Source organism: Mobula hypostoma, chromosome 3 (genome assembly GCF_963921235.1).
Source record: "Mobula hypostoma chromosome 3, sMobHyp1.1, whole genome shotgun sequence".
In the NCBI taxonomy this organism is placed as follows: Eukaryota; Metazoa; Chordata; class Chondrichthyes; order Myliobatiformes; family Myliobatidae; genus Mobula; species Mobula hypostoma.
The window spans coordinates 575,296-583,155 of record NC_086099.1 but is presented as its reverse complement, the minus strand read 5'-3'; positions in this window follow the sequence as shown (position 1 = coordinate 583,155).

The following is a 7,860-nucleotide window of genomic DNA, read 5'->3' as shown; positions in this document are numbered from 1 at the left end:
AGTATAAGATGATGAGAGTCATTGATCGTGTGGATAGCCACAGGCTTTTTCCCAGGACGGAAATGGCTAACGCGAGGGGGCATGGTTTTAAGGTGCTTGGAATTAGTTGCAAGGCAGATGTCAGAGGTAAGTTTTTTACACAAAGAGTGGCAAGTGTGTGGAATGCACTGCTAGTGACGGTGATGGAGGCGAATTCAATAAGGTACTTTAAGAGATTCTTAGATTGGTACATGAAGCCTAGAAAAATAGAGGGCTATGTAGTAGGGTAATTCTAGGCAGTTTCTAGAGTAGGTTACATGATTGGCTAAACATTTTGGGCCGAAAGGCCTGTAATGTGTTGTAGATTTATATGATTCTATGAAATTCAAGGGAAAGCTTTTTCCCGACGGGGTGGTGACTAGTTGCAACCTGTCATCAGAGGGAGAGTGAGAGGGGAGCAGCAGGGATAGATTTTAAAATACTGGAACAGAAACATGGGCAGGGTCCAGATGTACTGAGTGGTCTGCGACAAGGGATTTGATACAGAACTGATTTATCTTTCACAGATCCACGGTATTAAGCATCAGTCTAGTTTAGGGCTAACATCAGCACAACAGACTCCTCCAATGCTCGGTAACTAGGGTTCAGTCCTGGGTGCGATGAGCAGCCGCAAGAACTGCAGAATCTGACAGTAACAGTCCCTCTTGAACCTGCAGCTGCCTTCAGTCACCGTGATGGTTAAGCATTTAACACTGATTTGAACTTCCTCCCTGATGTGAAGTTCCTGGTGTTGCAGCAGCTGGGATGATTAAGTAAAACTCTTTGCTCACTCTGGACAGAAATGATCACGGACATGGACACGTGATCGGGCTCTCCTTGTAGCGAGTGGGGCGCTGTCTGCTCCAGCATCTTCGCCTCAACATTCAAAGATCGGTGGCATTCAAGCGCTGGTAACTGACTGATACAGCGGAACTAACGTGCTGTTGTGTTTGTGATTCCCATACACAAATCATTTGACTTTTCTACACTGTTAAAAGTTTACAAAGCACGTCAGTATTTCAATATTTCAACTCAGATAATTTTAGTCTCCATGGTGCCTTCTGATAAAAACACTGTCACAGCTCAAAACAATTTGGAGGAACAAGACTTCATCTTCTAACTGGCTACAGTTCCAGCATCAGGCACAATATCAAACTCTGGCCCACTCACGCACTGGCCACTTTTCTCTGATGCTCTTCCTGTCTCTATAAGAATGGGGCATTTCTGCCATCTCCAATCCATGACCTGGCTCAGTTTGACTCTCTCCATTGGTATTATTCCCTGTTCCCACTGAGCTGCGTGGGTTCCTGGCCCCACAGTAACTGAAACACTGTCACACAAATAGCCGGCAGTGCATTCCACGCACCCACCACTCTCTGTGTAAAAAAACTTACCCCTGACATCCCCTCGGTATCTATTTTCAAGCACCTTAAACCTATGCCTCCTCATGTTAGCCATTTCAGCCCTGGGAATAAAACTTTGGCTATCCACAGAATCAATGCCCCTCATCATCTTATACACCTAAAAAAGGCTCTAACCATAAACAAGGAAATTACAAATTGCTTTGAGGATTTGAGGCGGTGCAGCAGGCGGCAGCAGTGGCCTCTCCGGACCTGGTGTTATTTTAATTTAATTTTTTTTTTAACTAGGGCACTAGGACACAATTTTTTAATTGCACAACCAGTGTACGTATCTTCCATCGCCAGACACTGCTGCAATACAGAAATCGCCTAACAACAAACCTTCACGAGGATCTGCTGCAGAAGCTACGTGACATCGGCTTGCTTTGGGGACCAGGCCAACAGTCCTCGATATCGCCTGATGCTGGTGGCAGGTGGCCGGGGTTGGGGACATCGTAAGGTGTGTGAGAGGAAGTGGAAGCTCGGCAAGCGGGCAGGGGTCCGTGCCAGGCTAAAAACAGACCCTAGCCGGCCAGCTCTGCCGTCCATTTTGCTCTCCAATATCCGCTCCCTGGACAATAAATTGGACTACATCCGGCTCCAGCGGACCACTCAGCAAGTCTGAGTCTGCTGCGCTTTCGTTTTCACGGAAACGTGGCTTAGCCACAGAGTTCCGGATACCGCCATTCAGCTCGATGGGCTCGCCTTGTTTCGGGCCAACAGAGATACAGCTCTGTGCAGTCGGGCTTGTGTGTATACATCAACACGGAATGGTGCAAGAACTCTGTGCTGGTCTCTTGTGACTGCTCATCGCTAGTGGAGTTTGAGACTGTTAGATGCAGACCATTTTATTTACCACGGGAATTCACCACCGTCCTTATAGTCGGTGTCTACATTCCCCCCAGCACTAATGCTAAGGAGACGCTCTGTGAACTGTATGGGGCTATTAGTGAACTGCAGAACGCACACCCTGGTAGACTGTTTATTGTCACCGGAGATTTTAACCACGTGAACCTCAAGTCAGTGCTCCCCAAATTCCATCAGTATGTGGACTTTGCAATGAGAGGGGAGAATGCGTTGGACCTCGTTTACACAAACATTCCCGATGCGTACCAGGCGGATTCCCGCCCCCACCTCGGTTACTCAGACCACATCTCTGTTATGCTAATCCCAGCATACACACCGCTCGTCAGGGGCTCCAGACCAGTTCAGAAGCAGGTGAAAACCTGGCCAGCAGGAGCCATCTCTGCTCTTCAAGACTGCCTTGAGCACACTGAATGGCACATGTTCAGGGAGGCTGCAATCGATGGCGACTCTACCAACTTAGAGGAGCACACGGCAGTGACTCGCTACATCAGCAGGTGCATCGATGACGTCACTGTGGCCAAGACCATCACTACACACTCTAACCAGAAGCCATGGATGACCGCGGAGGTGCGTGCGCTGCTGAGGACCCGTGACTCCGCCTTCAGAGCAGGTGACAAGGCAGCCCTAACAACAGCGAGGGCCAAACTGTCCTGGGCCATCAGAAAGGCAAAGCGTGCACACGCCCAGCGAATCCACAGCCACTTCCAGGACAACGGTGACATGCGACGCATGTGGAAGGGCATTCAGGACATCACCACTTGTCTGTGCGGGTGATGCCTCCCTCCCAGATGCGTTGAACAACTTCTACGCTTGTTTCGAGGCAGAAAATGACGTGGTGACGAGAAAGGCCACTCCTCCTCCCAATGACCAGGTGCTGTGTCTTACCGTGGCTGATGTGAGGAGAACGCTGTGCAGGGTCAACCCACGGAAGGCTGCTGGACCAGACAATATTCCTGGCAGAGTGCTCAGAGGATATGCAGACCAGCTAGCTGATGTTCTCACTGACATCCTCATCATCTCCCTCAGCAGCGCTGTCGTTCCAACATGCTTCAAGGCCGCCACCATTGTCCCCATGCCGAAGAAGCCTTCAGTGTCCTGCCTCAACGATTACTGTCCCATTGCACTCACATCCATCATCATGAAGTGTTTCGACAGCCTCGTCATGAGGCACATAAAGACCCTGCAGTTCGCTTATCGTCCCAACTGTTCAACAGACGACGCCATCGCCACCACCCTCCACCTGGCCCTCACCCACCTGGACAAAAAAGACACATACGTTCAAATGCTGTTCATAGACTTCAGTTCCACATTCAACACAATCATTCCTCAGCACCTGATTGGAAAGCCGAAACTGCTGGGTCTGAACACTTCCCTCTGTAACTGGATCCTAGACTTCTTGACTGGGAGACCCCAGTCAGTCCGGATTGGAAGCAGCACTTCCAACACCATCACACTGAGCACGGGGCTGTGTGCTCAGTACACTGCTGTTCACTCTGCTGACCCATGACTGTGCTGCAACACACAGCTCGAATCACATCATCAAGTTTGCCAATGACATGAACATGGTGGGTCTCATCAGCAAGAACAACGAGTGAGCCTACAGAGAGGAGGTGTAGCGGCTAACGGACTGGTGCAGAGCCAACAACCTGTTTCTGAATGTGAACAAAACAAAAGAGATGGTTAAAAAAGCAAACACGAGGAAATTTGCAGATGCTGGAAATTCAAGCAACACACACAAAATGCTGGTAGAACGCAGCAGGCCAGACAGCATCTATAGGAAGAGGTACAGTCGACCTTTCGGACCAAGACCCTTCGTCAGGACTAACTGAAAGAAGAGATAGTATGAGATTTGAAAGGGGAGGGGGAGGGGAAGTTCCAAAATTATAGGAATAGACAGGAGGGAGAGGGATGGAGCCAAGAGCTGGGAAGTTTATTGGCAAAAGGGATACAAGGCTGGAGAAGGGAGAGGCTCATTTCAGTCAGTATGGGTGGAAGTCAGGAACAGGAAGGGAGCAGTTACTCTATTGGGGGTATTCTATAGGCTCCCTGGTAGCAGCAGAGATACCGAGGAGCAGATTGGGAGGCAGATTTTGGAAAGGTGCAAAAATAACAGGGTTGTTATGATGGGTGACTTCAACTTCCCGAATATTAATTGGCACCTGATTAGTTCCAAGGGTTTAGATGGGGCAGAGTTTATTAAGTGTGTCCAGGACGGATTCCTGTCACAGTATGTGGACAGGCTGACCAGGGGGAATGCCATACTAGATCTAGTACTAGGTGATGAACCGGGTCAGGTCACAGATCTCTCAGTGGGTGAGCATCTGGGGGACAGTGACCACTGCTCCCTGGCCTTTAGCATTATCATGGAAAAGGATAGAATCAGAGAGGACAGGAAAATTTTTAATTGGGGAAGGGAAAATTATGAGGCTATAAGGCTAGAACTTGCCGGTGTGAATTGGGATGATGTTTTTGCAGGGAAATGTACTATGGACATGTGGTCGATGTTTAGAGATCTCTTGCAGGATGTTAGGGATAAATTTGTCGCAGTGAGGAAGATAAAAAATGGTAAGGTGAAAGAACCATGGGTGACAACTGAGGTGGAAAATAGTCAGGTGGAAGAAGGCAGCATACATGAGGCTTAGGAAGCAAGGATCAGATGGGTCTATTGAGGAATATAGGCAAGCAAGAAAGGAGCTTAAGAAGGGGCTGAGAAGAGCAAGAAGGGGGCATGAGAAGGCCTTGGCGAGTAGGATAAAGGAAAGCCCCAAGGCATTCTTCAATTATGTGAAGAACAAAAGGATGACAGGAGTGAAGGTAGGACCGATTAGAGATAAAGATGGGAAGATGTGCCTGGAGGCTGTGGAAGTGAGCGAGGTCCTCAATGAATACTTCTCTTTGGTATTCACCAATGAGAGAGAACTTGATGATGGTGAGGACAATATGAGTGAGGCTGATGTTCTGGAGCATGTTGATATTAAGGGAGAGGAGGTGTTGGAGTTGTTAAAATACATTAGGACAGATAAGTCCCCGGGGCCTGACGGAATATTCCCCAGGCTGCTCCACAAGGCGAGAGAAGAGATTGCTGAGCCTCTGGCTAGGATCTTTCTGTCCTCGTTGTCCACAGGAATGGTACCGGAGGATTGGAGGGAGGCGAATGTTGTTCCCTTGTTCAAAAAAGGTAGTAGGGATAGTCCGTGTAATTATAGACCAGTGAGCCTTACATCTGTGGTGGGAAAGCTGTTGGAAAAGATTCTTAGAGATAGGATCTATGGGCATTTAGAGAATCATGGTCTGATCAGGGACAGTCAGCATGGCTTTGTGAAGGGCAGATCATGTCTAACAAGCCTGATAAGAGTTGTTTGAGGAGGTGACCAGGCATATAGATGAGAGTAGTGCACAGGATGTGATCTACATGGATTTTAGTAAGGCATCTGACAAGGTTCGGAGTTGAGGAAAAACTTTTTCACTCAGAAAGTGGTGGATATATGGAATGCTCTGCCCCAGAAGGCTGTGGAGGCCAAGTCTCTGGATGCTTTCAAAAAAGAGATGGATAGAGCTCTTAAAGATAGCGGAATCAAAGGTTATGGGGATAGGGCAGGAACTGGATACTGATAGTGGATGATCAGCCATGATCACATTGAATGGCGGTGCTAGCTCGAAGGGCCGAATGGCCTACTCCTGCACCTATTGTCTATTGTTCCACACGGTAGGCTTATTCAGAAAGTCAGAAGGCATGGGATTCATGGAAGTTTGGCCACGTGGATTCAGAACTGACTTGCCTGTAGAAAGCAGAGGGTCGTGGTGGAGGGAGTACATTCAGATTAGAGGGTTGTGACTAGTGGTGTTCCACAAGGATCTGTTCTGGGACCTCTACTTTTCGTGATTTTTATTAACGACCTGGATGTGGGAGTAGAAGGGTGGGTTGGCCAGTTTGCAGATGACACAAAGGTTGGTGGTGTTGTAGATAGTGTAGAGGATTGTCAAAGATTGCAAAGAGACATTGATAAGATGCAGAAGTGGGCTGAGAAGTGGCAGATGGAGTTCAACCCAGAGAAGTGAGGTGGTACACTTTGGAAGGACAAACTCCAAGGCAGAGTACAAAGTAAATGGCAGGATACCTGGTAATGTGGAGGACCAGAGGGATCTGGGGGTACATGTCCACAGATCCCTGGAAGTTGCCTCACAGGTGGATAGGGTAGTTAAGAAAGCTTATGGGGTGTTAGCTTTCATAAGTCGAGGGATAGAGTTTATGAGTTGCAATGTAATGATGCAGCTCTATAAAACTCTGGTTAGGCCACACTTGGAGTACTGCGTCCAGTTCTGGTTGCCTCACTATAGGAAGGATGTGGAAGCATTGGAAAGGATACAGAGGAGATTTACCAGGATGCTGCCTGGTTTAGAGAGTATGGATTATGATCAGAGATTATGGGAGCTAGGGCTTTACTCTTTGGAGAGGAGGAGGATGAGAGGAGACATGATAGAGGTGTACAAGATAATAAGAGGAATAGATAGAGTGGATAGTCAGCGCCTCTTCCCCAGGGCACCACTGCTCAATACAAGAGGACATGGCTTTAAGGTAAGGGGTGGGAAGTTCAAGGGAGATATTAGAGGAAGGTTTTTTACTCAGAGAGTGGTCTGGTGTGTGGAATGCACTGCCTGAGTCAGTGGTGGAGGGAGATACACTAGTGAAGTTTAAGAGACTACTAGACAGGTATATGGAGGAATTTAAGGTGGGGGCTTATATGGGAGGCAGGGTTTGAGGGTTGGCACAACATTGTGGGCCAAAGGGCCTGTAAGGTGCTGTACTATTCTATGTTCTATGTTCTATCATGGGACGGGAGGCCAAGGGAGAAAGAAAGGGGGAGGGGAGCACCAGAGGAAGATATAGTGAGAGGGACAGTGGGAGAAAAAAAAGAGAAAGAAAGGGAAAAAAATAATAAATAATAAATAAATAAGCGATGGGGTAAGAAGGGGAGGTGGGGCATTAACGGAAGTTAGAGAAGTCAATATTCATGCCACCAGGTTGGAGGCTACCCAGGCAGAATACAAGGTGTTGTTCCTCCAACCTGAGTGTGGCTTCATCTTTACAGTAGAGGAGGCCGTGGACAGACATATCAGCATGGGAATGGGATGTGGAATTAAAATGTGTGGCCACTGGGAGATCCTGCTTTCTCTGGTGGACAGAGCGTAGGTGTTCAGCGAAACGGTCTCCCAGTCTGCGTCGGGTCTCGCCAATATATAGAAGGCCACATCGGGAGCACCGGACGCAGTATATCACCCCAGCCAACTCACAGGTGAAGTGTCGCCTCACCTGGAAGGACTGTCTGGGGCCCTGAATGGTGGTGTGGAAGGAAGTGTAAGGGCAGGTGTAGCACTTGTTCCGCTTACAAGGGTAAGTGCCAGGAGGGAGATCGGTGGGAAGCGATGGGGGGGACGAATGGACAAGGGGGTTCCGTAGGGAGCGATCCCTGCGGAAAGCAGAGGGGGGGGGAGGGAAAGATGCACTTCGTGGTGGGATCCCGTTGGAGGTGGCAGAAGTTACAGAGAATTATATATTGGACCTGGAGGCTGGTGG